Source organism: Jatropha curcas, chromosome 1 (assembly GCF_041381405.1).
Source record: "Jatropha curcas cultivar XTBG-Jc1 chromosome 1, XTBG_Jcur_1.0, whole genome shotgun sequence".
Classification (NCBI taxonomy): Eukaryota; Viridiplantae; Streptophyta; class Magnoliopsida; order Malpighiales; family Euphorbiaceae; genus Jatropha; species Jatropha curcas.
In genome coordinates this window covers 21,674,670-21,691,076 of record NC_143151.1, presented here as the reverse complement: position 1 = coordinate 21,691,076, position 16,407 = coordinate 21,674,670, and positions in this window count along the sequence as shown.

Here is a 16,407-nt window from a genome sequence, read left to right as displayed (position 1 = left end):
TAGCACAAATAATATAATTTAAATTTATTTGTTTTGTTTTAATCATCAAAATTCCGAGATTAGAATTTGACCCTTGAGCCAACACTATGAACTCCTTTTGGTGGGGTTCTAAGTCTAGGGGAGAGGAGTAAGAGTATTCACTAGTTTTCATGGGATTGGATATGTTAGAGCAAGAGGGACGGGGGTATGGGGTTTAGAGATCTCCATTGCTTTAATATTGCTATGCTTGATAAAATACTTTGGCGACTTGTTCCTACACTTAACACTCTTTTATCTCAAGTCCTCAAAGCTAAATACTTCCCTAAGGGGGACTTTTTAAATGCTTCACTTAGAAGTAATCCGAGTTTTATTTGGAAGAGTGTTATTTTATCTAGGGATGTATTAAAGCATGGCTTCCGTTGAAGGGTTGGTAATGGAGAGAGAATTGTTGTGGGAAGGGATCCATGGGTTCCTAAAGCAGGGAGTTTCGTGGTTGAGGATGGGATGGGTTTTATAGAGCCTGAGATGCCTGTTAAAGATCTCTTTCTTCCTAATAGGAGATAATGGGATGCTCTCAAAATCATAGATTGTTTAGTGTGGGTGATATACAAGCGACTTTGAATATTCCTCTTGGGGTAAGGGATATAGAGGATAAAGTTATTTAACATTTTAAGAAGAAAGGTGTTTATAGTGTTAAATTAGGGTATTTTTTAAGTCTTCATAGACTTCAAAGAGGAGGTGAAAAATTTGAGGGAGCAGTATGGAGGAAGATATGGAGCCTAGATGCTCCTCCTAAAATTAAAGAGTTTATTTGGAGGGTTCTTAAAGGAGCAGTCCCCATAAGGGTTCGTCTCAATTCGAAAGGTGTACATGTGCCTACTGTTTGTGGGTGGTGTAGTTCAAATGAGGATATAGAACATGTGCTGTTATGATGTCCAAAAGTGGTGGAGGTGTGGCATCAATTTGGAATTCACATACCCCAATATGTTACTTCTATTAACATTTTTCTTCTATAGATTTTATCTCTCCGCGACAAGGTCCATCTTCTGTGAATTCTTATCACTCTTTGGTAGTTATGGAAGGTGAGGAACAGTTGGTTGTGGAGACAAGAACCTCTATGAGCTGTCTCTATTGGGCAGGTGGTGCTCAACCTTGTGCAAGACTGGTTGCTCTCTCACGAAGCTACAGACCAGCAGTCTCAAATGGTAGGTCAGTGTCAATTTGTAGCTCCATGCAACATTCCCATGATAGGCACTATTCACCCATCTGGTTGGCAACTGATGTGCAATGTAGCAGTGTTTGGTTCTCTTTGCATGTCTGGCTTTTAGGGCGTTAATGGAGGATAGGGAAGGGACCTTTATTGTTGCTATTTCTGGTCTTCATGAAAGCTATATGGATCCCTTCTTGTGGAAGCCCTTGTATTGCGGAAGTGCTTAACATGGATTCAAGATCGTTACTTATCCCCAGGTTGCATCTATACAAATTCACAAAGCCTTCTTTTTTCTTTATACTCTATTGATAATGATTTCTCAGAATTTGGTAATGCTATTCAGGATTATTAAGACATGTTAGCTTCTAGATCTAATGTTGCTATTAGATGGTGTAGGAGACAAGTGATTATGGGTGCTCACACTCTTGCACGAGCAACTTATAAATATGCTCGTTTCCAAATATGGGATATATAGTATCCCTACTGATTTGTTATCTTGTTATTCAAGTTAATGAATGTGGAGGTTCTTTCTTTCAAAAAAAAAAAATAATAATAATAAATAACCCTATAATCAAGCTAAGAACCCAAATTGTTACACCATAACCACAACCAAAAGCTCTATTTAAATCAGGCAAAAAAGAGTCATTGGTATTCAGTTTGATGCATGAAATAAATACTTAGCAATAAAACCAAGACCCCCATTTAATTTTGGTTGCACAAGGGTATCCCAAGGAGCAAGAGCTGACTTTCACATAATATTAGTAGAGCCCTAGATGAACCGATGACAAGACTTAGCAATAAAATCATAAATATAAAATGGGAGTCGTGCCAATTGCATAGAGTAAATTGGTAAAGAGCTCAAGACTAACTTAGCCAAGGTAATACGACCGAGTCAAGATAATCCAGAAGCAGTTCAACCTGAAAATCTAGAAGAGACCTTATCAAGAATAAATTGGTAAGTGGAATGTGTAACTCGAGAATGGAGTAAAGGCATACCTAAATACTTTCCTAAATTAGTTGTCTCCTTGAAATGTAATTTTGTAATTGAATAATAATTCTAGTAAAAAGTATTTGTAATTAACTAAATAAGTCTTTTTTAATTTAAATAATTAGTATTTACTTACACTTCATTTGTTTTCAAAAATTAGCTGATTTGAAAAATATTTTTTGGATTTTCTAATACTTGAAGTGCTACAAAAAATATTTTCCTTATAAGACTCTAGATTTTTTGAGGCATTTTCTTCACAATGACATTTTAATCATTTTCATGTTTTTATGATTTAAATCCATTTTGAATATGATTTTAGTAAATTTTAATGTTAGAATGATGTTTATGATTGATTGAATGAATCTTTGAAGCATTTCCTCTTATAGGGGTAAAAATAGTCATTTTTATGCACATGTGATCTAATATTCATATGGGATGGGAATTGAGTGAATTAATATTGTTAAAATATATTGTAATTATGATTATAATTATTGTAGAATTTCCTATATAGTTATGGCTAGGATCTATTACCATAATTATAACAATCTTGATGCTATTTAAAGCCTAAATATGCTCGAAGGAATAATCACACAAAGCTTCAAAACCTCTCTTTAATTTCTCATGGTATCAGAGCTTGCAAAGGTCTGATTATTTCCCTTTTTCTTCCTCAAGCCCTAATTCTTATTTTTGCAATTTTCTGCATTGTGTTTTTGACCTAAATAGTACTATCGGAGTGAACTTGCCCACATCTCAAGGGATTTGAATCTCACCACCACTGTAGATCAATTCCTGAGTTTTCGGCAACATAGGACATAGAATTTTATCATCGAAAACTCTGCTATTAACCACCATGCACCGTTGTAAGCTTTTCGGCTACGACCCACGCATTGACATTTGAATTCACTTCCGGCGACTCTTCTTCAACGACACTATCAACCGATTTGCTTGAGTCCAGCGGTCCATTTTCCAACCACGCCCTTCATTGTTTTCCTTTCTTTTCAAGACTAATGTACTCGCAGTCTCCTCCTAAGGTACAAAATTTTTATTTTTCCTAACCAAAACTCAGAAACATGATTGAACCTACACTTATTAAACCTCTTTTCTCTAATTCCCCGATTATCACTGTTGTGAAACTCCTACGCTGTAACAGACTGATTTTCTTTTAGTGTCGATAATAGTGATTTACCGGTCTGTGAATAGTACCATCGGTCCGGGACTTGGTATTATTTTAGTCAGGAAAAAATTACTATGCCTATTTAATATTTTATTTACTATTTTTAGAGCATGTTTGCATGATTTAGGTGGGTAGAAAATACTTAATTAATATTATTGGAGAGTTTAGGTATTAAATGCATAATATTTCTAGTGTGGTATATTAAGAAATAAATGAAGAATTATTTTAGTGGAGTTAATTTAATTAATTGGTGGAGTTAAATAAGAAGTAGAAGAGAATTATTTGAGGAATATTTAGAGCTATTGGATGAGATTACTTAGGACTTGATCTTAGCCACACATTTGGCATGAAATTTGGAAGTCAAATTTGACTTTGGCACCTTAAAGTAACACCACAACACTTATTTTTTCTTCTCTTCTCATTCTCCACGCCATCTCCATCTTCTTCCTCTTTCTTTCATTTCTTCATTTTTCTTACCTCCAAATTTACCACCAAACTACCTAATTAAACCATAGAATAGGACTTAATTCTTAAGAATTAAGTAGTAGAAGTTGAGATTGGTGATTAAAAGCAAAGAGAAGTGAAGTTACCATTGAAGCAAGTAAGTTGTGGTTTTTGAGTTTTGTGAATTGTTAAGTAGAATTCATGGTTTAGACATGTTATTGATGCTTTAAATCATGCTCCAACTATTTCTTTTGTCAAGTTTTGCTTTTAATGTTGATTTCTCATACTTTGAAGAGGTTGGAGAACCATCCTGAAAGGGTAAAGAGAAAGCCAAGGAGTAAGGCTTTCCAAGCTTATTCAAGCTTGTTAATAAGGTTAGTGCAATAATACTTTCACTTGTTTAAGTTGTTTTTTACATGGTTAGGGTTTTGAATATATTTTGGGAACTTTGTATGTTTTGGTTAAATTGCTGAATTTTAAAGTGAGATATGTTCTGCCGTGGGATTGGAACTCATTTTCGACCCCTTTATACTTCCCATCTGTTTCTGACTTCTTCATGAAAGTTGTAGCTCTATTTCTCAGCTTTCCAAAACATATTTTTATGTCTAATTCCGATACTTGTAGCTCAACTTATGATTTAAATACCAAAACTGGTTCTGTTATGATGTCTTACCTGTCTATCCGAAATGATTGTCCATTTTGACCACTCAAATGGCAAAATAACGTCTTATTTTCTTCATAAAAGTTATATCTTTACTTCTTATCTTTCCAACCCATCCTCTTGTGTCCAAATTGGAGATACATAGCTCAACTTATGGCTGAAACACCCAAACTGACTCTGTTGTGTCGGGCCACATGCATTACTAAATTGAGTGCCCATTTTGACCACTATAATGACAAGATTAGTTATGAGTTTTTCATAAAAGTTTTTTCCCTGTGTCTTGAGACTTCTCTCGTTCTGGATTGGTTTCATTTGAGTGTTTGGTGAAGTAGGAATTCAAGAAACATTGGACTTGGTTCTGCTGAATCAAGTCTGATCTGTTGGTCTGTGTTCTGAGCTTTTGTTTGCTATCTTACTGTTTGCTCTGGGCTGTGGTCCCTTCTGAACATTTGTAGAATTTTGTCTTAGCTTTCTAATGAATCTGATTTCATTCAATTTGGAGACCCATAACTCAAATTATGTATTAAGAACCCTGCAAAGGTCAAGTTTATGAAAATGCTGCAAAGTTCTTGATTTATGTACTTTTATACTATATTAAGTATATATATATCTATAGTGTTTTGAGTAAAAATTTTGAACTGATGAGTATTAAGAAATGAAGAGGTTTTGATTTAAAATTATTGTTTTTGTGAAAGAATGATTTTGATTTGGGCTCTACTATGCATGATTGAGACGTGGTATGATGAGATGGATTTTCTTATTGTGAAGCTATGATCATATGCTAGGGTTATCAGCCCTTATAAATAGGCGGACGCGCTTATTTGTGTGATGGGGTGGTGCTTTCATAGGCCACGGTGGTGCTTTCATAGGCCACGATTGTGTGATGGGGGTGGTGCTTTCATAGGCCACGGTGGTGCTTTCATAGGCCACGAGTATGTGATGGGGGTGGCGCTAATATAGGCCACGATCAAATCTGCTTATGTTCATTCTGCATCAGTACGAGCCTTAACGAAAAATGAAATTTTATTGTTGCTATAAAAGAATGAAGACATATTTGTATTTATAAAAGTATTTGAATTAAATGCATGCGATTTCGGTATTTATATAGTTGAGTAATTTAAGATTTGCCTTGGCTATTCTTGTTAATTAAATTGTTGGTTATTTAGCACCACTGAGTCTTCCACTCAGCGCGTTGACTTTTATCACGCGCAGGTTAGGAGCGGAGGGTGTTCTTCAAGACCAGAGGAGGAGCATCAGAGTAGATATCACATTTTGGGTAGGATGTTTTGTAAATGGTGATTTTTGGCATGTATATAAATATTATGTTGTGAAGGTTGGATATAATAAGTTTATCATGTATTAAGAGTTATGATTATTTAAGGAAGTAACATCTTATTATATTTTTGGTGTATGATGATTATAGATTCCTTGAAAAGAATGTGTTTCGAATATTATGCGTATGTTGATGGATATTTAGAAGTGCTTGTGGTATGTTGTGTTGAATTGGAGTTTTGGGGTTTGGAGAAAATTGGAAGTGTGTATATTTTCTTTGTGTGGCAAGTTAATTTTTAGGGGAAACTCTTGCGAAATTTTCGTAGGAATTTCCTTAAATATTATTTTTGTAAAAAAAAAAAAACAAAAAAAAAATGTTAATTACTTGCCTCCTTCTAAAAATTTAACCACTTCTAATTTGTGATCTAGCTTTAATAAGTGACATAAGACGGTGCTCCGGCACCGATTGTGGCATCCGCCGTCTGGTTCTCCGGGATTGGCCGGTGGGTGTTACATTTTTTGGTATCAGGGCATAGGTTTAGATGATTCTAGGATATATGATTTGGTATGAGAGTTTATCCGATTTGGAGTAATGATATAAGGTTAAATACATGCCATATTAGTCTGTTTTGGGAATTTCTCTCTGATGCGAATCTTCTGGTCTTTGTAGGTATTTAGTGATGTCTCAGCAACTGCCGGATGAGGAGGTGGACAGTTATGCTGTAACATCCTAGTGAGTTGAGTTGAACCATTTCATAGAGGTAAGTTGAGTTGGGTTGAATCAAACCTTGTTGGGGTAGAATGAGAGTAGAAGTGGACTTATGTGAATGTAAAGTTTGGACTTGCTTGCATCAAAACATACAACTCGGGTATGAAGTTGTAGCCTTTGTACACTTGAGGTACCAATTAGAGAGTTTACACAGCCAACTCACTTCTTCTAGAGTCTACCCGTTCCTATCATTTTCACTTTCCTATTTTCACGTTTTTCATTTTCTTCTTACGTTTCCCTTCCATTTCCTTGCACTTCTCATGCACGTTACGCAGTAAGTCCACGCCAAGTAAGTAGAATTCCTTGAAGTTATATGTTACTCACTCTTTAATTGAGTTATATTGGAGATGAGTTATGAGAGTTCTTGTGTATAGGAGAAGAAAGTTCAAAAGTAGCAGAAAAGAGAAGCTAAAACAGAGTCCCAGCTTTTTGAAAATAAGGTTTGATATCTCTTGTTATTTCCCATGTTCTTTGCATGAAAAATTGTATGGAGTGTTGTTTATGAGAGCATGTGTTGATTATTGTTGAATGAAAGAAGTGGAAAGGATGTGAAAACAGGGGATGAATAAATGAAGTGGAAACAGAGTTTGCTGGAAATTTTACCAGCAACTTCATCTTGATTTTGACCTTATTAAATGATGGAATTAGGAAGTCTCATCGAAGAGTTATTTGTTCCTCTATGTGTTAGCTTTACGTGGGTTTTTGAATCACTCAATTTGGAGTTGTATATTGTGAGATATGACTAAAAGAGGACAGACTGTGCAGGCTGGAAACCGCGCGCGCGCGAATTGCATGAATGAGGTCGCGACTTGTCACTGACTCTTATTTTGCACTCTACGCGGTCGCGACTTTCATCTGCGCGCTCGCGACTTTCACCTAAAACTCTCTGACTCTCAAATGGCACATCTCGCGCTCGCGAACTCCACAAGCGCGCTCGCGACTTCATCTCGCGCTCGCGACTTGTGCTGCGCGGTCGCGACTTGAGCCAGAAACCTCTCTGACTCTCGATTTCACTTCTCGCGCTCGCGAGGTTTGAAGACGCGCTCGCGACTTCTCCCTGGGAAGCATTTCGCGCTCGCGACTTGTTCCTGCGCGCTCGCGACTTATGTTTTCATGCATTTTGGACTTCTTTTTCTATGTAATTACATTTCTTTGCTCAACATATATGCATCCAATCCTTCTACAACAAAACTATAATATAAGAACATGGATTAAAACAACATGTAAGCATTCATATGATGTGAAATTAAATCAACATGATGAACTATGAAGTTATGCAACCATTTATGTATTATGGTGTTATATTATTGACATGTACATAAGAAGCTCCATTGAGGTTAGGTAGAAACCAGGTAGATAAGGCTATGTCGCGACATAGAATAGCAGATCTGCGCCCTATACAGTTTGGAACTCCGGCTACAGGCCGTTGAGTGGATATGATTAAACCGTGCGGTGCAAATCCGGTTAGGGGCACCAAAACGGACAATATTGGCATAGGCGAATCCGGTTTGGGGCCTATGGCATACAATTTCATCCAGTTTCATACAGTTTATCTTATCACTTCGGTTTCACTATGACCTTATGGAGCCATACAGATATCTTGACATAACATTTCATGAATCATACAGTCTACTATACAGCAAGAAAGATTATCAAGATAAAATGAAAATATCATGATCTGTGTGCTTACATTCCATATGTAAGTACATGTTTATTTCTACATATGTATGTGCTTATATGTTTCTATGTTTCATTATTCATTGTAATATTCACTGAGTTTAATCAGAGTTGCAGAATTCATACAACATAAAGAACATCAGGTAAGATCATGAACGTATATTGTTGTATATGCTTACACGTTTAATTATTGCTTCTGTAAAGAGTCATACAGTCATGAGATGTTATTAATCGTAATTTATATGATGTGACTAAAAGTGCATAAGTCATACAGCATAATGAATAGCAAGTAAGACAATGAACGTATACTGTTAGGTATTCTTCCTTATTTATTGATTTCGTTCATACAACACAATGAACAGCAGGTAAGATCATGATAGTATCATAATACGTGATTAAAGGTTCATATAAAGGAGTTATGAGATAATTAGAACTAAAGGAGTTATGTGATTATGTGATTATGTGATTAAAGATTTATTCTTTGCTATAAAGATACATTTGTGTTGAAATTTACTAAAGCTATGATTTTCAATGCTTTTATGCAAATTTGGGTTTTCAGTTAGTTGTCATCACACTTTGTTAAGTATATGAACTATGAGCACCACTGAGTTTTATACTCAGCGCGTCGATTTTCATCACGCGCAGGTTGAAGATCGTGGTTGCTACTTGAAGACTTGAGGAGTACTATCAAACAGAAGAGCTTAATTTGGTCATAGTAGATTGAGAGATGTATAATTAAGAATTATGGCATGTATTAAGATTGATGGCATGTATAAGTCTTTTATTGTTAGAGCTTTTGTGATTGTAAATATAAGTGAAATATGTAATTATTTTGGTGTAAGTAGTTGGAAATAAGAACAATATTTATGAAATGATTGAGATGAAATAGTTTACTATAGTTGGTACGATTAGGTTATGAAAACTTGATATAGATGATGAATGAAATTAATTGCTAGATATGAAATGCTTTTGAGGATTTATATAATTATGTAGAGATATATATTTAAAGGGTTATTGTGTTATGATGCTTCTTGGAGATGTTGAAAGTTTAGAGTGTAATTAGGAATGTTTATATTCATATTTTGCATATAGTATGATATCAGCATGACAAGATACAAGTTAAACCAGATTGTAGCGTCTCGGCTCGGTTCATTCGGGTTAACGGGTGGACCGGGAAGGGGTGTTACATATGCCCCTCCAGAGGGTGCTATGTTAGAGGGCGGTAGGCCAACTGGTGGTGTTGCTGGTGACATTTTGGGTTCCGATGCAGAGCGCGCCTCGGCTGTAGGGCAGGCTACTGCGGGTCCTGCGGGGCCTAATGAGGGTGATTTGGTACAGCAGTTGGTAGCTGCATTGAGGCAGGCTGCGGGAGCTGTTCCCTAGGCTCCAGTCGCACCAGCCCCTATGCCAATTTATTCCCCGGTAGAGAGACTGAGGAAGTATCGTGTTGAGGATTTTATGGGTCGGAGAGATGATGATCCTTCTGCAACAGAATTTTGGCTCCGAGCTACAGAGAGGGTTTTGGACCAGATGCAGTGTACTCCTCCAGATAGATTGATTTGTGATGTTTCCTTGCTAAAGGAAGAGGCTTACCTATGGTGGGAGTCTATGGTTAAGACAGCGAGAGCCGAGGATTTTACTTGGGATTTCTTTCTCTCTGCTTTTCGGGAGAAATATGTGGGGGAGTTATACACGGATCAGAGGATAGCAGAGTTCCTTGAGCTTAGGCAGGGACGGATGACTGTCTCCGAGTATGAGCGGGAGTTTCTGCGGTTGAGTAGGTATGCTTCTAAGTTGGTCCCTACTGAGGCAGATCGGTGTAAGCGGTTTCGGAAGGGGTTACTGGATGAATATAGGATGCACTTGACATCCCAGCCCCACACCACATTAGCTGGTTTGGTGAAGGCTGCTACAGAGCTTGAGCTTATTCGGAATGAGAGACAGGCCAGAGGTCAGAGGATCCAGCAGAGCAGTCAGTATAAGAGATTTCAGAGTGCTACGTCTGGACAAACTTCAGGGATCCAATCTAGTAGCAAGAGATTTAGAGGCGGACCGCAGATGGGGGTCAGACCGGGCCAGACAGTTGGTCGGGGTATATTTTCGAGATCAGCTCCTTCGGCTTCATCTGTTGCTAGTGGTGGAGGTGCTGCATGGTCAGGTTTACCAATTTGCAGTCAGTGTGGCAGGAGACATGTTGGGGTGTGTTGGGGAGCTACGAGAGCTTGCTATAGATGTGGATCCACTGAGCATATAATTAGGGATTGTCCTATGACTGTGACTCGTCCAGCTCATCAGGTTGGGAGGCCAGCTCCTTATGTTCAGAGAGGCAGAGGTAGAGGGCGTAGTGAGGGATATGGTACTAGGAGTGAGAGACCAGTTTCTGAGACTGTGGAGAGACCAGAGGCTAGAGCACAGGCGAGGGCTTATGCCATCAGGACCAGGGAGCAGCGGGATACGCCGGACGTCATTGCAGGTACCTTCTCTATCTTTGACACTTTTGTACTTGCTTTGATTGATCCGGGTTCCACACATTCATACATATGCATACATGTGGGTAGACTAGGTAGTATGCATGCTGAGACATTAGAGCACAGCGTTGAGGTTACTAGCCCTTTGGGTCAGAGTGTAGTAGTTGATCGGGTGTATAGAGATTGCCCTGTAGTCATTCATGGGTATGTATTTCCGGGTGATTTGATAGAGTTGCCTTTTTGGGAGTACGATGTGATATTGGGTATGGATTGGTTGTCTAGACATGGGGTCATTGTTGATTGTAGACGTAAGAGGATTACGCTTCAGACTCCATCTGAAGAGGAGATTGTAGTTGTGGGGGAGAGGATGGATTACCTCTCTAATGTTATTTCAGCCAGTACCGCTAGGAGAATGATACAGCATGGCTGTGAGGCGTTCTTAGCCTGTGTATTTGCTCCAGAGTCAGAGTCTCCTAGTGTCCATGATATACCCACAGTATGTGATTTTCCGGATGTGTTTCCAGAGGAGTTGCCTGGTTTACCTCCTGAGAGAGAGGTTGAGTTTGGTATTGAGGTTATGCCTGGTACTGCACCGATATCCATTGCTCCGTATCGGATGGCGCCTACTGAGTTGAAAGAGTTAAAGATACAGATTCAGGAGTTGCTTGATAAGGGTTTTATTCGTCCTAGTGTATCTCCATGGGGTGCTCCAGTATTGTTTGTAAAGAAGAAGGATGGCTCACTTAGATTGTGTATTGATTACAGACAACTTAACAAAGTTACTGTGAAGAATCGGTATCCATTGCCTCGGATAGATGATTTGTTTGATCTGTTGAGAGGAGCTAGTGTATTCTCAAAGATAGATCTGAGATCAGGTTATCATCAGCTAAGGGTGAAGGGATCAGATGTACCTAAGACTGCTTTCAGGACACGCTACGGTCACTATGAATTTTTAGTGATGCCATTTGGGTTGACTAATGCCCCAGCAGTGTTTATGGACCTGATGAACCGGATCTTCCATCCTTATTTGGATCAGTTCGTGGTGGTTTTTATTGATGATATTTTGGTATACTCTCCGACTAGAGAGGATCATGATCATCACCTACGAACAGTTCTGCAGACCTTGAGAGACCGACAGTTGTATGCCAAGCTTAGTAAGTGTGAATTTTGGTTGACTGAGATTGCTTTCTTAGGGCATGTTGTTTCTGCAGAGGGTATTCGGGTGGACCCGAAGAAGATTGAGGTAGTGCTTGATTGGAAGCCACCTACGAATGTCACAGAGATTCGCAGTTTCTTAGGTTTGGCTGGATATTACAGGAGGTTTGTTAAGGGGTTTTCTCTTATTGCAGCCCCTTTGACTAGACTTCTCCGTAAGGATGTCCGTTTTGAGTGGACTGATAGATGCCAGAGTAGCTTTGAGAAGCTTAAGTCGATGCTTACTGAGGCTCCAGTTTTGACACAGCCAGCTCCAGGCAGACCATATGATGTTTATAGTGATGCTTCGCATAATGGTCTGGGTTATGTGCTTATGCAGGAGGGCAAGGTGATTGCTTATGCTTCCCGGCAGCTGAAGCCACATGAGAAGAACTACCCTACTCATGATTTGAAGTTAGCAGCTATTGTGTTTGCCTTGAAGATTTGGAGACATTACTTGTATGGTGAGAAATGCCACTTGTATACAGATCATAAGAGCCTTAAGTATCTGCTTTTGCAGAGAGAGCTTAACTTGAGGCAGCACAGATGGTTAGAGCTACTTAAGGACTATGAGTTCACTATTGATTACCACCCGGGTAGAGCTAATGTAGTGGCAGATGCACTCAGTAGAAAGGCATTAGTTGCTCTTCGTGCTATGAATGCACGCTTATCTGTGACTAGAGATGGTGCTCTTGTAGCAGAGCTTATGGTGAAACCTAGCCTACTACAGCAGATTAGAGATGCACAGCAGGGTGATGAGACTATTACCTTGTGGAAAGGCCTAGTCAGAAAGGGTGAGAAAAAGAGATTTATGATTAAAGATGACGACTGCTTGTACTTTGGGGATCGGATTTGTGTGCCTAAAATTTCAGAGTTGAGAAAGAGTATCTTAAAGGAAGCTCATAGTAGTCCCTATGCTATGCATCCTGGCAGTAATAAGATGTATCATGATTTGAAATCACACTATTGGTGGCCGGCGATGAAGAGGGATATCACAGATTATGTGTTGAGGTGCTTGACGTGCCAGCAAGTGAAAGCAGAGCATCAGTTTCCTTCTGGTTTGTTACACCCTACTTCTATTCCAGAGTGGAAATGGGATAAGGTTACTATGGATTTTGTGACTGGATTGCCTTTAACTCTAAAAAGAAAGATGCTGTATGGGTAATAGTTGACAAACTAACTAAGTCAACACACTTTCTTCCTATTAGGACTGACTTCACCATGGAGCAGTATGCATAGCTTTATATAGATGAGATAGTGAGATTACATGGGGTTCCTTCTTCCATCATTTCAGATAGAGATCCGAGATTTACTTCTAGATTTGGAAGAAAGGGTAAGCTTAGTCCTAGGTTCATTGGTCCATATGAGATCATTGAGCGTGTGGGTCCATTAGCCTATAGACTAGCTTTACCACCAGACCTGGATAGGATACATAATGTTTTCCACGTGTCTATGTTGAGGAGGTATCGGTCCGACCCATCACATGTGATATCAGTGGAATCTATGACTATAGAGCCAGATTTAACTTATGAGGAAGAACCAGTGAGGATACTTGCGAGGGAAATCAAGGAACTAAGGAATAAGAGAATTCCTTTGGTAAAGGTCCTTTGGAGAAACCATAAGACCGAGGAAGCTACATGGGAAAGTGAAGATATTATGAGACAGCAGCATCCTCAGTTATTTACACCAGGTAAATTTGAGGACGAATTTCTTTTAAGGGGGGAGAATTGTAACAGACTGATTTTCTTTTAGTGTCGGTAATAGTGATTTACCGGTCTGTGAATAGTACCATCGGTCCGGGACTTGGTATTATTTTAGTCCGGAAAAAATTACTATGCCTATTTAATATTTTATTTACTATTTTTGGAGCATGTTTGCATGATTTAGGTGGGTAGAAAATATTTAATTAATATTATTGGAGAGTTTAGGTATTAAATGCATAATATTTTTAGTGTGGTATATTAAGAAATAAATGAGGAATTATTTTAGTGGAGTTAATTTAATTAATTGGTGGAGTTAAATAAGAAGTAGAAGAGAATTATTTGAGGAATATTTAGAGCCATTGGATGAGATTACTTAGGACTTGATCTTAGCCACACATTTGGCATGAAATTTGGAAGTCAAATTTGACTTTGGCACCTTAAAGTAACACCACAACACTTATTTTTTCTTCTCTTCTCATTCTCCACGCCATCTCCATCTTCTTCCTCTTCCTTTCATTTCTTCATTTTTCTTACCTCCAAATTTACCACCAAACTACCTAATTAAACCATAGAATAGGACTTAATTCTTAAGAATTAAGTAGTAGAAGTTGAGATTAGTGATTAAAAGCAAAGAGAAGTGAAGTTACCATTGAAGCAAGTAAGTTGTGGTTTTTGAGTTTTGTGAATTGTTAAGTAGAATTCATGGTTTAGACATGTTATTGATGCATTAAATCATGCTCCAACTATTTCTTTTGTCAAGTTTTGCTTTTAATGTTGATTTCTCATACTTTGAAGAGGTTGGAGAACCATCCTCAAAGGGTAAAGAGAAAGCCAAGGAGTAAGGCTTTCCAATCTTATTCAAGCTTGTTAATAAGGTTAGTGCAATAATACTTTCACTTGTTTAAGTTGTTTTTTACATGGTTAGGGTTTTGAATATATTTTGGGAACTTTGTATGTTTTGGTTAAATTGCTGAATTTTAATGTGAGATATGTTCTTCCGTGGGATTGGAACTAATTTTCGACCCCTTTATACTTCCCATCTGTTTCTGACTTGTTCATAAAAGTTGTAGATCTATTTCTCAGCTTTCCAAAACATATTTTTATGTCTAATTCCGATACTTGTAGCTCAACTTATGATTTAAATACCAAAACTGGTTCTGTTATGATGTCTTACCTGTCTATCCGCAATGATTGTCCATTTTGACCACTCAAATGGCAAAATAACGTCTTATTTTCTTCATAAAAGTTATAGCTTTACTTCTTATCTTTCCAACCCATCCTCTTGTGTCCAAATTGGAGATACATAGCTTAACTTATGGCTGAAACACCCAAACTGACTCTGTTGTGTCGGGCCACATGCATTACTAAATTGAGTGCCCATTTTGACCACTATAATGACAAGATTAGGTTATGAGTTCTTCATAAAAGTTGTTTCCCTGTGTCTTGAGACTTCTCTCGTTCTGGATTGGTTTCATTTGAGTGTTTGGTGAAGTAGGAATTCAAGAAACATTGGACTTGGTTCTGCTGAATCAGGTCTGATCTGTTGGTCTGTGTTCTGAGCTTTTGTTTGCTATCTTACTCTTTGATCTGGGCTGTGGTCCCTTCTGAACATTTGTAGAATTTTGTCTTAGCTTTCTAATTAATCTTATTTCATTCAATTTGAAGACCCATAACTCAAATTATGTGTTAAAAACCCTGCAAAGGTCAAGTTTATGAAAATGCTGCAAAGTTCTTGATTTATGTACTTTTATACTATATTAAGTATATATATATCTATAGTGTTTTGAGTAAAAATTTTGAACTGATGAGTATTAAGAAATGAAGAGGTTTTGATTTAGAATTATTGCTTTTGTGAAAGAATGATTTTGATTTGGGCTCTACTATGCATGATTGAGACGTGGAATGATGAGATGGATTTTCTTATTGTGAAGCTATGATCATATGCTAGGGTTATCAGCCCTTATAAATAGGCGGACACGCTTATTTGTGTGATGGGGTGGTGCTTTCATAGGCCACGGTGGTGCTTTCATAGGCCACGATTGTGTGATGGGGGTGGTGCTTTCATAGGCCACGGTGGTGCTTTCATAGGCCACGAGTATGTGATGGGGGTGGCGCTAATATAGGTCACGATCAAATCTGCTTATGTTCATTCTGCATCAGTACGAGCCTTAACGAAAAATGAAATTTTATTGTTGCTATAAAAGAATGAAGACATATTTGTATTTATAAAAGTATTTGAATTAAATGCATGCGATTTCGGTATTTATATAGTTGAGTAATTTAAGATTTGCCTTGGCTATTCTTGTTAATTAAATTGTTGGTTATTTAGCACCACTGAGTCTTCCACTCAGCGCGTTGATTTTTATCACGCGCAGGTTAGGAGCGGAGGGTGTTCTTCAAGACCAGAGGAGGAGCATCAGAGTAGATATCACATTTTGGGTAGGATGTTTTGTAAATGGTGATTTTTGGCATGTATATAAATATTGTGTTGTGAAGGTTGGATATAATAAGTTTATCATGTATTAAGAGTTATGATTATTTAAGGAAATAACATCTTATTATATTTTTGGTGTATGATGATTATAGATTCCTTGAAAAGAATGTGTTTCGAATATTATGCGTATGTTGATGGATATTTAGAAGTGCTTGTGGTATGTTGTGTTGAATTGGAGTTTTGGGGTTTAGAGAAAATTGGAAGTGTGTATATTTTCTTTGTGTGGCAAGTTAATTTTTAGGGAAACTCTTGCGAAATTTTCGTAGGAATTTCCTTAAATATTATTTTTGTAAAAAAAAAATAAAAAAAAAATGTTAATTACTTGCCTCCTTATAAAAATTTAACCACTTCTAATTTGTGATCTAACTTTAATA